The sequence below is a fragment of the Cygnus atratus genome, chromosome 4 (genome assembly GCF_013377495.2).
Source record: "Cygnus atratus isolate AKBS03 ecotype Queensland, Australia chromosome 4, CAtr_DNAZoo_HiC_assembly, whole genome shotgun sequence".
In the NCBI taxonomy this organism is placed as follows: Eukaryota; Metazoa; Chordata; class Aves; order Anseriformes; family Anatidae; genus Cygnus; species Cygnus atratus.
In genome coordinates, this window is record NC_066365.1 from 2,638,162 (window position 1) to 2,652,539 (window position 14,378).

Consider the following 14,378-nt stretch of genomic DNA (forward strand, 5'->3'; position numbering starts at 1 on the left):
TTCATTGTTTTGAAGATAAACGTTACCATTTCTTCAGTGAGGTATTAATCTTTTGTAATGTATCATCTCCGTAGAAAGCGTCCTTGCAGCAAATTTATTAATATTCTTTGGGGGGGGGGGTTCTTTCTTTTTAAATTTGCACAGTCATAATTTGTATGTAACTCATGTTAGGAAAAGACCATTAGTTAACAAAATAACTTTATTAGCTGGAGAACTGATCCAAATTTCTTAAGGAGACTCAGCTTCTTTCTTCCTAATAAATAAAATACAGAGAGAAGGAGCTGTGGATGAAATTCAGAAAGGATGCAGCAGGTTAAAGGTCCATTGCTGCAAAGTCCACCTGCTAAATGTTTGTAAAGATAGCCACTGTAGCAGAGGCCTTACATGCCTGTACCAGGAGTATAGGGAGGTTGTGACGTCCATGAGAGGGGAGACTTGTCTATACTGAGGACTATCTATGCCTAATATGAAAGGAATCCAGTGTATAGCAAACTAGAAGCCTTTCCTCTTTCCCCTCCCTCTCTTACACTCTTACCTATGGCAGAGCAGAACAAATGGGAGTGTTGCAGGATCCGCTTCCAAGATAGCATGCATGTAAAGTGAGGAGAAAGCAGCAATTCTGCATGCCTGTCTGCTCCAGAACAGCAGTGCAAGGCTGCTTATTTTCAGCATACTCCTGTCCAGGCTCTGAGCCCAGGGAAAAGGCACCACAGAGAATAAGTTTGGGGAAGAGGAGAACATCTCATCACCATGTGTGAGAGGAAGAGAACCCAGTGCAAAGAAGACAAGTTGAGAGAAAACAGGATTTACAGGGTGAAGAGGTGGGAGAGCAGTTTATCCATATTTAAAGAAATGTCACATTCTTTCTTTAAAGATGTTGCCAGAACCCAGCTATGGGGCTGGACCATCTTAGGAACTAACAGGGAATTTTGATTATAATGCCCTTTATGATTATAATGCCCTCTAATTAGTTAAGAGTTAGATAGTTGAGTGTGGCAAATGGTTGGGACAAACTGTCTTTCCTAGGAGGTTAAAATAGCAAGCGCTGAGTCTGTGTAGCCACTGAATATCCTATGAAAAGTTGCATTAAATCACAGAATCTGATGCACCTTTCGTCAGTGAAAGGCTCTTGGAGCCTAGGTCTTATATTTTCTGTTCCCTGAACTCAGCCCGTAGCAGAAAGTCACTGCCTCGGGTCAGGTCAGAAAAAACAGCAGCCAGTGTCACTAAGTTCCCCGCTCACTATCAGGTATTGCCTTGTGTCCTAGCAAGCCAGCGCAGAAGGAAATGGGAGCAAAGTTGTAATAAACAGCCCACTGCATTGAGAGATAGTTTGTGGCAAACAAAACAACCCTGAGCTGGGAAGGAAGAGTTCATTCCACTCTTTCACCACTCCTTTTCCCACCCTTCTCAGGCATTCAGGGTTGGCTTTCTGAGAAGACAGCTGCCCAGGACCGAGGCAGTGGCAGTCACAGATCACTAAAGTAACACACGTAGTCAAGGGACCGTGCTAGCAAACAACCAGCCTTAGAGTGGAGGTAAGAGCACATGTTCCTGTGCCCAATGGCTCTTTTTGTAAGTGAAGTTACTGCTGAATATTGGTACTTAAACAAAAGTGAAACCCTCAGTAAGGATGGAGAAAGAGACTATTCCCAGGCACACACCTCTGCGATGTTAAAGCAAGGCACTAACTTAAACACGATACAAAACTGTTGTCATATCCTGTGTCCTGGACTGGGGTAAGTACAAGAGCAAGAGACAAAAAGTTCAGCTCCAGGACCTCATGGTAGAATTAAGAATGCCTTATAGTATCACTGAAGAAAAAGTATATTAACACATTGGTGAAGGAGGATGTTCCTGGTCTACTGAGCTCTTGCCTCCCTTGCACAGCAGTTATTTTGGGGGATTACCTAGGACAAGCAACTGCAGAGATCAGATTTTGATGGCTTATAGACATTGTGATTTTACCTTAGCTGCTGGTGATAGTACCTACATGGCCATTGTATACTACTGCCTCATTTTTAGTCGACAACTTGTTGATGTATGCATGCGCTTCCTGTGATGACCTTGTGAACCTGGCAGCCACTACCTCAGGATGATCTCAGGATGCTCTGCTAGGTGGCAGATCTGCTAAAAGTTTTGCGGCAATCCCAGTATAAGCAAAAAGGCAGGAACCCCAAAGACTGGTGTAGGAAGCATGGAAGACTGTAGGAAGACATGTAGGAAGACTGATGACTGTGCAATGGTCACCTGCAAAGTGACAGAGGATATTAATGGGCAAGGAGTGTTGCTCTAGTGGGTGTTGCAGAAACTCTGAATTGTGGCTTGAGTGAAAGAGAATGAACTGAGATTCATAAAACCCCAGTATAAGGGGTAGTAGACGCGGGGTGATATTTGGCATTTGCATTCTCCTTGGTGCTGTCCCTGCAACTTGCCCTTCAACTTATCTGTCAACACTGTCCTGGTCTGACACTGTCACTGCCCTGACTACTCATGACTCCTCCTTTCTTATGATACCCGATTAATCCACCTGCCTCTTAACCATCATAGTATCCTTTGATAACAGGATTCCCTTCCAGCAGCTCTCTTTGCTAAGCCCCTTTGCAATTGAGCTGTATTTCTTTCCATTGTCAGAAAATTTGTCTTAAACTCAGTTTTCACCCTCTCGCTGTACTTCTTGTGCCGCCCTGTTTGTTTTCTGATGCTTGTAGGTGATGCCTCTGTCTCTCACTAACCTGAAACAGGGATTCATGAACATGAGGAGCTTACCATGTTTTCAGCATGCTTACTTGGTTAAGTTCCTGGGGCAAAATGGGCATCTGAATATCTACTGTCTGGCCTGAGCTAGAGTTTTAGCATGAGCTGTGAGCGTGGCTACTATGCTATTCAACTGTGAGTGCTTCTGGGCATACACTGAAACAAAATTTTGTCTGTCTCGGACTCATCAAAAACCATGAAATGTAAGTGCCACTGTAGGTGGGATAACAGCCAAGCAGCAATTTTGCAATCACAAGTTGGAATACAGCTCCTCTTCCTGAATCAGTTTCCAGAGGCATTGCTAAGAGATGAAACTTTTTATGTTTATTTTTCACTGGGTATGAATTCCTGTTAGAATGGTTGCTTGGCAGAGCAGTTTGACCTCCACCTGGAGCAGAGCAGCTTTTCCTTGGGATGCAGTTCATGGACTGCCATTTCACATTGTTGCAAGTGCCTAAATGCTCAAGTTCGTTTCAGAGGTCAAGTCTCCAGAATCACCGTGGTGTACTCAAATGTTGATGCTCATGTTGTACACGTGTTGTTGTTATTTTTCTACCTGTTCCCTAGGGACAATAGTATTTTACAAGGTGCCTCCTCTCCCCACCTCAGATACTTATTCATGCTTTTGATCACAGTTAAAAGCCAATTTTTTTCAAAGAGTGTATTTTAACCCACTGGATAATGTCATGGTCTAATGGTCGTTATACTGATCTGGTTTCTCAAGGTTATTGGACAAGAAACTGCATCAGCATAACAAAGGGGAATAAAATAAAATAAGCTTTGGGTGGGAAAGGGGTAGGATTCTTAAACCAGTTTTACCACTGGAGAAGATGTTTGTGCAATTATTAAGTAATTGAATGCAGAATATTTACCAACATACCAGTTTGCATTCAAGAGTCCAGAACAGGTGAACAATTTAACAAATTAGCTGTGTACATTTGCATATCTTCATGTAAAGGTGATGAAAATAGAGATAGAGTGACTCCTCCCTCAGTTATTTACTCTCATCAAATCCAAGTTGTTGTTTCCCACGAGTAGGTTAATTCTTGTTTCCTACTGGTAATTGTGAACAAAAAGTTTTATATTACTTCCCACTTTTTTTTTTTAGTGGTTTGTTGTGTGGTGTTTTTTTTTTTTTTCCTAATCATCCCTACAGTACACATTCAAAAGACTTTCCCTTACCAACAGTCATTCTGTGAATGTGTTTCATGCTGGACTATAAAGCCCTTTCTGGGGTGCTCCGGGTGCTTTCATATTTTTACCTGGCAGTTGAGAAGGATCAATAGCTCTATGGTAGGTTTCTTCAAATTCACCTGGACTGTTTTTATAAGAGAGTGACAAGTTTGGTGCAAACAGTTGAGAGGTGACTGTTACCTTTTCCAGTATGGGTGAGCATACATGACCCACAGAAGTGGAGTACTCCAGTTGTGTAGCATTATGTGTATTTATTCTGCTAGATTACTTTCAGCAACAGAATGGGGCACAGGGGAAGTGAAGGGAGAAATAGCTGGAATTTTGAAGTGGTTTCTTGAGAAGTCATGTTCAATCAAAGCCCAAAGATGGTAGTCATTTTATGTTAATGTTTCTCAGTTTCTACTATGCAATGATTTTTTACCATTCATTTTTGATTTTAAGTACAGCATAATATTGGCATATTGTACATGTCACATTGTAGTGAGTCCAATAGCTGGTGACCCATTTGTGTTATGTACAGTATTTACTGCAAGCAGGTCATCATCGGTAGAAGTGGAATCAAGAGCTGGCTATAACGTAAGCTCACAGAAAACTTTACTGATCTTTTAAAAACTACTTCATAGTAGGAAAAACAGGGCTAAGCTTACAAATAGAAGTTCAACGTTACAGTATATAGTTGTGACAGTTCAGATGATTATGTAGTGGACTTAATAGTAAAAATATAGATGAGCTTTTTCTTTGGGAGAAACTAAACCAATATTTTTCTAATCTAAGAACGTGAGGTTTTGGACTGGCTCAAAAAACAGTCACTGGATGTCTCATGAGGATGGAAGGAGTATAGCACTCATCTCTTTTTTGAAAGCTTAATGTGATCCTACTCAAGGGCCATGGCAACAAGAAAAGGTGAGGATAAAACACAACAGTAGATCTGAGAGCAGAAGCCAGCATTCATTCCTCTCAGGGAGTGCCCAATCAACTGGATTACCAGCTGTCATTGAGCAGAAGAGATCCAGCAGCCCTATGGACATTGTATAGCGATGTTAGTAGCGAACGAGTGCTCAGCTGTCCATTTTGTCAAGAGTGATTTGCCTCTACACAAGCAAAAACAAATGTTAGGCTCCTGGGACATTCCCAGATTAAAAGTGTGACACTGATCGCCCACAGGAAACTAAACTCTACTACAAGCCCTAATTAAGCACATACATCCTTTTTTTTATCTCTGGAACCAAGTATATTTTGCTTTAATTATCCCCCAAAATGCTAAGTGCTTCCAAGGTGGTGCTGTATTATTTTTACAACCTTTATGGAACTGAATATCTTCGGAATTTGCCATTCCACTGAACACGTATGACTGTATCTCCCTTTTTTAAACATTTATTCATAATGGTAAAATGACGGTTTAAAAACACTGCTGGGAAAAGCGTGGTTCATGCTGCACAGCCTTCATGTGCAGCATCCTAAGTGCTGACATTGGTCAGTAAGATGGTTATAACAGGATTGAGTGACACAATGGGAGGAAAGAAAAGTGACCAACCAAATTTTGGAAAAGCCCCAAAATCAGCAGTTTTCTTACTCATTCACAGACAATGGCACTGGGTTCCAGTTCTTGCAGGAAAACAGCAACATTTAATAAGGTCAGCCAAACCGTATTCTGAGCAGAGGGGGACGATAGCCTGGCTGCTCAGGAGGGCTCCTTAGATCAGCAAAGCAAACGTTTTTCCTCAGATACCTTACCTAAAACCAGGGAAAAACCATCTTTGCATACATCAGTCTCTGGGTTTCTCTTTCCCTTTCTTTTGCATGCGCACAAGAGAGGGGGTGAAGACAGACACTTTATATCAGCAGCTCTGAAATGGTACATTTTGGACTACAAATAGAATCCCTGAACAAAACTTAGTAGAAAGTAAAACATGGACCCTGGGCTGTGCCAAAACTTGCCTGTCCTGTTCATCGTAGCAAAAACAATTATGGAAAATGCATTGCTTTGCCTTCATGGATGAATTGTTTCACATGTGGATACCTGAACTCCAAGCACCTCTTTAAAAAGGAAAACGGCATGTATGTGTAAAAAGCAGTCTTTAAAACTCAGTATATTATCAGATACCATCAAATGCCATCAAACTCCTATATTGCCAAATGAAGATAAAATCACTTCGTAGATCTTATCAGAAGTTATAAAAGTGCTTGTTCTTTTTCAAGTTGTTTAAACCAATATTTTACCAAGAGAGGTAGGCTTAAGGAACCTTATTTTTCTTTTACAGTGATATGTGGATATTCTTTTGGCTTTGATCAAAAGTAAATATTTTAAATAATTAACATTTTAGTAAATTAGGAGGATGTTTTATTAAATGAATTGGGAAATTGTTTGGAAAGCAAATTAGTTACAGATAATCTGTTTGTTCTAGGTGAATAATTGACAGTTTAGCTTTCTTTTGTGTCCTAGAAGCTGCCTGAACACATTAATTTACAAAACCTCCACAGACAGCACTCCCTAAATCTAATCTTACTGAAAAGAATTGTTCTAAACAGAAGTTTGAATTCAGCAGGGTATCCCTACACATAATAATAGGCATTAGTAGCAAGCCTGATCTGTTTGTAGGCTAATTTCTGATTCTCTGGTTGGCCTTGGGGTTGTCTGTATGGTGTAAATGTGTACACTTCTAACTCTGACATGGCAATTTCCATGCCTTCCTTGCTATTCTTTGTATTGGTAGTTTTGGCAAATCTGTGGACTAAGGGGTTCTTTGAAAGTTGACCAAAATAGTTCTTTAAAGGCTTAAATTCACTCTGTTCCTTGGGGTGAAGGGAAGAAGAAGAAGAAGAAGAAGAAAGAAAAAAGTCTCACAATCTAACTTTCTTTGTTGGGATGGTTTTCTTGCTGATTTCATGTGTCAGAACAATGACTACTCCTGTGCTATATAAATATATATTTTTATATATGCATGTTTTAAGAATTCTGGACTAGTAACAAGTTTCCAGAATCTGAGAGGGACCCTGCTTGACCTCTCATTCCATTGATCACCTGCAGGAACTTTCTTTATATCTCCTGGTCACAACCTCAACATTTTTACAACATGATCAAGGAAGTTTCTGAGTGCAGTTTGAGGCATCTGAAATCATCAGCAATGCCTGGATCAGGTTTGGGGCCCACCTGAATGGTAGAGGTCTCCTGCATGCTGGTAGTTAAAAGCAAAAACAAAACAAAACAAAAGCCAAACAAACCTATGTGTACAGCAAGTAGTCATGTGAAGAAAACTATTCTAAGGAGCAGGGCTAGATTTTCTTTTAAACTGTCCTAACTACTTATTGCAGTGATTAAAATGGAAGAAGAGGAGAGGAAAATTTACTATGTGACCTATTCATCCTTCAGTAGAAGTGTTTAGCTGTTAAAACGTCTTGATGCTCCAAGAACTGCAGGCATGGCAGACTGATGTGTGCCAGCCCATAGTAAGAACCAGTTATGTGAAATGCCCCTCAAAGCCATCACAGCAGTTTGAAATGGATCTGTGAATTCATCACCTCAGTTCATTTAGTATGAAAATCCTCTTTCATCAAACCTGATTTTTGCATGCGTATATTTGGAGACATGCAAGTGTTGACACATCATTCTCTGACCTGTTTTCAGAAGCACTGTTTCAGTCTCTGGTTGGAACCAAACCACATATATAAATAGTTAAATATTCTGTGACTGGGACAGACCTAAATACAGGAGAACACTGATTTTTGGGCCTGGGTGTAGAGCACTTTGACTGTGATTTGGAAGACATGAGTAGGAGATTTTGCTCTTCTTCATTCAGGCCAGGAATCTGAGCGTACGTGTCCCTGGTGCAATGTCAGTGCCATAACCACTAAGTGAATATTTAAGACAGCCTTTCTCTGTTTTCTTACTGAAAAATAAGTGGGGATGGATCTAGTTTTTGTTTCAGTGCAGCTCAAAAACCCGTCATGATCTCCCTAATGAGAACAGTAGAATGGATCCCTTTCCTCTGGACACGTGTCAACTGAAGGTGCCACAAAGGCTGAAAAATGCAATGAGGATTAACACAAAGCTAAGGGCAGGAAACATTACAAGTCACTTACATAGATGGATGTGTTTGGTGGTTTCAATACACGAACAGATACAAATAACATAGAGGCTTTCTGTGTAAAAGTCCTCAGTTAATGCTTCACTGATCTCTTCTTTGTAATGGGTTTCTCAAGATTAGGACCCTCAGGTACACTAAGAGGCAACATGGGAGAATACTTACTGTCTTCTCTGTAGTTACATAGGGGATCTTTGTGTTTGAGTCTTACTGAATTCACATATTTCTGTATTTGCTGTTTCCCACCTCTTTGATACCTAAGACCAGCTTTTCACACACAACAAGGCAGAGCTACTTTACATCCCTCAAGTGTTATGCTGGCTTCCAAAAGGAAGTAAGGGAGATTGAGAGAATGGAAGTGCCAGAGGGCTGAGGAGTGTACTGCTTTCATAAAAGGGCTTTAGCAGTTCACACCACTTATCTCTGAGGACAAGTAGCTGGCAGAAAGATGTAAGTATTTTGATGGCAAGAGGAGAAAGCAGTCTGAGGCTTCTCTTAGATTCTTTCACTTCTCTGTCAATACACTGCTACTGCTCCCTGCTCCTCCGCTCAGATGCTTATCTCTTCCCTCTGCTCCCCTAGTGCTCATTCCCTGCCTTCCTCCCATTTCCTCCCATTCCTTCTTGTCATTACATGCGACTTCTTCCAAATCATCTCATCCTCTTCCCACAAGAAACCCTGAGGTTATTGCCACATAGCATTTATTGTGCTGAAAACATTGTGATGACATGTGCCACTCCTCAAAATGAGTCATTTACTTTTATGTCTGAAACTGTACTCCCTCCATTCTCCTTATTTCTTCCACTGATGACTTATCCTTTTGTCTCTTCCTTTTATGTGAGACCAGTTCCTGGGACACAGTCAGTAACAGGAACAAAAGGCAGTATTACTACGTGTAGTATTGCTGGTGCTGTGGTGTTTGATTGGGAGGCTTTTAAGAACATTAGCTAATTAATCCTTACCGTGTTGCTGTCAGTAGGTGGGCATCACCTACCTGGTTTTATGGCTAAAAAACCCAACAGTATGTAATTTACCCAAGACCACAAATTTGATGGATGATGAGAGTTTGTAGGTACAAGGGTAAGTTTCATCCCCTGAATGACAGTGATTACAGGCTCCGTATGAAGGATTTATGGCCAGAATTATAAGGAGAGCTTAGAGGAGAGCCACACAGCTCCTCGCTGCATTGCGCCGAGCACATCGTGGTTTGTAGCATTTGCTCAGTTTCAAAATTCTTGTCACAGAAAGCTTTCTGCTTTCCCAGTAAGTGGGGAAGAGGCAGTATCCCCAGGATCTTCCCTCTGAAGAGCAAGGTTTATGAAGAGCTAGTTTAAGGTTTATGAAGAACTGAAGAGCCAGTCCTGAAGGATGAAATTGTGCAGCAGTTCCCAAATCTGAGAAAGCCCCATTGCACCAGATTGGTCTGAGGGCAATGTTTGAACTGAATGCAGCAGCAAAGCACGGCTGGTCTTGACAGCACATGCTAATACCCTGTGAGGTTTGAAGGTCATACTAGTTAATCATATTAGATAAAACCAACTTCGTGCATCTGTCAGCAGTTCAAAGCCAATGCATCTGCAAAACATTAGCAGTATTTTTACTTCATACGTCTTCAAAAAAAGGGGTAGGTGGGCGGGGAGGGGGGGACCCATGCACACCAAAAATTCCTCCCAGAAAACCCCCAAAACAAAGTTACTATTTTTTTATTTCTTTTTTGTCACTGGTACTGACCTACAAAAGCAAAAAGGACCTCATCTGATTTTTAGATACCAAATAAATCTTTCTGAGCTGGCAGTTAAACAAATGGAGGAGATTTGAGATGGTGATGACTGATGGAGAAGTAATTACGAGGTTTCAGTTTTACAGTGAGTTGGTTAAAATGTAATGCTACATTGCACATACACGTACAAAGTCTGAAGCAGAACAAAAGGTTGTCTATTTTTGCAAAAGTCACTTTTCAAAAAGTTCTTGAATAATTTATTTTGAGTTTTTCAAGCTTGCTGTTTCCAGGAGCCTTCTTTGTTTCCACTGAAATGAATGTACTGATACTTTAAAAAAATGCTTCAATTTGAAAATATTCAGTGAGCTCCTATAGCGAACGATCATCCTTGTCATCAGTTCCCCTGACATCATTAAAAAAAAAAAAAAAAATCTCTGTAAAAAGGCAAGACAAAGGAAACCAGATAATGGCAGCAGTCTGTTTGCAGATAAGGGCTGACAAAGGAATGAGAACTATTTAATGGCCAGCCCAAGATAGCTCTACTACCAGTGGCCTGTGCGAGTAGATGATGCCAAATTTTCCAGACCTCTCTCCAGGTACCTGACCTCAAAACATCTGTATTGCTACCCAGGACATTGCTGTGAGATTCTGTCATTTGGCCATTGTTACAGAGATCATCCCCTTTCCTCTGGCTGAAAATTCTTGATGCAGTCCAGACACTAAGACAGTAGAGGTGACCAGCCAAGTAAGAGGGTTTTTTTGATCTGTATTTGTATGATTGAAAGGGGTAGCTAGGGGTGGTAAATCAAACAAACAAACAAACAAACAAAAATTTCATTTATTTTTTCATTGGTTTCCATTCCTAATTCAAGAACTTGTGAAAGACCTGGAGAACATCCATCTCTATAGACTGACACGTTTGAGCATCTTATTTCAGTGACCTTCCTCTGGTCAGCTTGACAAATAACTAAGTGATAACAGGGGGCAGGAATTTGTTACCTCTGTTAAAAAGAAGGAGCGGTTTTACTTTGGACCCCATCCAAAACTGCCTAAGGTAATTTCGATCGTTGATATTTTGTGTCTGAGCATAATGTGTTTGTAGTTTCAGTAGCTTCTGCAATTTTTTTTTTTTTTAATGTTGCTAGACTAGTGCCTCTAGGTATGCATATAAATATATCGCATACCAGCATGTGGCAACCTACAGGTGAAAAAATCTATTGATAGATGTGAAAGTTGAGGCTGTATCAGGAATTGTAACAAACAGGTAAAATGCATGCTATAGCTAATGGAAAGGGGAGGTGAGAGAAGTGCTCCAAATGAGTGATGTAGAGACTTGGAACAGTAAGGGACATTCCTGGATTCTGCTCTGATGCCATCCTTGGTACATATTTTGGGCTATATATGCAGTGATCTTTTCTGAACAAAAATTTCTGTTGAGTACTAAAGTCTGATAGCGAAATGATGCTGAAGATGCTTGCAGACTTTGGTTAAGAGCTTAAACTTTCGTGACGGATTTAGAGGTCCTGTTGGTATCTAAATGGGTCTCAATTTCCATATGCAATTGTACCAGTCTCCTCCTACGTAAATGTTTCTGCATCCCACAGGATCAGTCATTTTCCTGGTTCTGTAACATATTTCTTTGTAAGTGTTGTCCCTACACAGGACTCTCTCTCTTCAGCACTGAAATACTATCTGTCTGGGAGACTAGCCAGAGAACCTGGACAGCGTTCAATATTCAAATGACTTAAGGTCCAGAGTCTGCTTCTGTTTTTCTAATGCCTTTGAGTTGTCAGGCAGGCCCATAACTGCCACCACTGTGAGAAGTATATTTCAGATTCTCTGTTGCAGGGAGCTCAGAGAAAAGGTGCAGAGATTCTCAAAATCATTTTTTTTTCAGTATGTTTTGTGTAAATACACTAAAACCACTGCTGTATGCTATTCAGCTGTGACACTTGGATAATGAAATAAGCAGGCCAGAGAAATTAAGAGCAGAAATAAAGACCTCTAGGCAACAATGTAATATAATACAGAAAAGATATAACTTAATTGGAAATGTCCAGCTGGCACTAATGGCTCATTTGTTTAGACTCATGTTTTTGGACTGTCTGGCTTTTGGTGAGATGAGAGCAGGGAAAATCATGCCTGCTTGCCAATGGCTATCATTAAAAGCACTATTAAATAGAGCTATTGGTCTGCAGCTAAGGAGGCACTCAAAGCCTTCTTGATAATCAGAAATGGTTTTCGGAAACTGTCAAGTACCTGAGAAGACAATGCCCAGCTTCCTGCAGCTCAGCTTGGCTGCTGGAGGTGGTGTAAACAGAGCGGGAGCATCACCGCTCATTGCTAGGAGAAGCAGCTCTGTGCTGCGTGGGGGAGAGTCCTCGATGAGCAAGCTATATGAACAGAATATGAAGTAGAACATAGAACCTTGCTGTGCCTGAAAATGCACCTTGAAATTTAATCTCCATACTGTTTTTATTGTATGTGATGGGTTTAAATTTTTTTTTTTTTTTTTAAGAAAAAACACATAGGACTGTTTTTCCATAGATTGTACCATATATATTATGTTAAATGCCAGTGTTCTGGTGGAAAATAGACTGAGTATTGCTGAATTTGACCAGCCCAAATACAGAGCTATGAAAAGTGCTGGTGGAAGGGTGAGAGCAGTACGAAGAGGTGGGTACTTGCCATTTAGCTGGGAGTGGGCTCCAACACATGCCAGCACGCTGTCTGTCTGGGTGTTCCTGTTTTGGGGAGGGAAAGACCCTGCCAACTTTCACCTCTCACCTTGGTCCTCTGGACCACAGAAACAGGCGTAACTCTTTTGGTGTGATCAAGAACAGCAGTTTTGCTTTATGGTCCTGCTCCACCTGCTGTGATCAGGCACAGGCTGCCTGACAGGTAGCCCTAGCTAGCCCTGTTCATATGACTGCATTATCCTGCTTCACATTTCTTGACCCTCCTTTCTGCCATCCTTGTTCCAAACTTTCTCTGCTCCAGTCCCCCCCAAATAAATAATCTGTCCCTGATTACTTTTTCCCCTGGTGTACTCAGTTTTACTAGATACATACCCACACTGGGTATTTCTGATACTGTTATCTAAGGGATATAAGAACAACACCCTCACCCTTAGAGGACATTACTGATGTGGTTAGCTGCCGAGGCCAGCATTACTGAGGCAATGCTGGCCTCACAAGGCTTTGCTTTGCCTGAGGTCCCCAGTGCTCCCCTGTGGTTATCTGGGAGGGCCTAGTTCCCCCCGAAGCCCCTGTGAAATGCGGGCACCCCTGATGGCACCGTCTGTAACTTCTCTCAGCTCCTCGCTTACTGATCTTTCTCATCCAGCAATTTCTCATGTCCAGTGCTTTTCCAGATGCTGTTCAGTTAGCGTAACCTCATGCCAGGGGCTAGTCGATGGCTTAGTCATTTGCCTGAAGCCATAACAGAGAGACCATGTGTTAGGTGGCTGGGTGCCTGGTTAGGGATTACTGACTTTCCTTGCTGGCAAATCCGTGGCACAGCGCTTGCAGCTGTGCACATTGAGCAACAGGGAGGCCAGCCTTCTGTGCGGAGTGGGTTAACTTGCTAAAGGTTGGAGTGAATCACCCAAAGCTCTTGAAAGCAAAACACAAAGATGGAGTAAATATGTCCTGCGGCACCAGTTAGAAATGACTCAGTATATAAGTAAAGAATATTGTGCTATTTAAGAAGTAATAACAGTGGCACTTTCTTATCAATAAATATGTCCCCTGCTTGTACTCAGCTACGTTTTCAAGCTTAATTGGCTGCAATATCTTCATATATATGTGCATTTGGTGGTTTGTGTTGTTCTTTATTTTATTTTTTTATTTTTATTTTTATTTCCCTGTACCGTTTCAAAGAGCAGGTGTGGCTGCACCTTGTGCTAAGTGACTGTGTGCACCTGGAGCAGAGAGTGGTGGTTATGGCTCCAGCTGCTCCTCGTTCCCCATTAGGGGCCAATTACAGCACAGCCCTCTCAACATGTAGCTGAAGCTGGACTCTGCTAAAAAGTTAGAGAGCTTCTTAGCTAGTGTGTGCTGTTACTAGAGGAAAAATATCACAGTGAGGAGAATGGAAATCTTCAGGAGTCCATTTTCATCTTTGTGCAGATGAGCAGATTTTCCTGGGAGCTGTTTACAAATGGTGAGTACTGACTGGGGGAATCCAGTTGTGCACAGCTGAGCTACAGTAGCTGATGAGCAGAAAATAGCATATTTTCTGTAGGCAGTGTGTGATTTAGGAGGGGGAAGGAGGCTGCCACATGGAGGTGAAGATGTGGATGTGTTGTTGAGAGCTGTTATTCTGCTGATTCGGAGTCTTGCTAGGGAAAGCAGTGGTCTAGTCCTGCCAGAGAGATTATTTCACTAAAAAAAAACTTAGATGAAAGGCTATATGTGCACTTATAAGGCATTAGTCTTAAGCCTTATTCAGCAAAGAAAATGATCTGAAAGTAAAACACCAGAAAGTGTGGTTTGGTTTGTTCTACTGCTTGTGCTGTTAGTAAGAGGCTTTCATTTTAAAAGTGTTTTCTAAGCATAGAAAATGGAGCATCTGTTTGCCAGGCAAGCTTCCTCTTGTGCAAGCCAACATCTGCACTTGATATT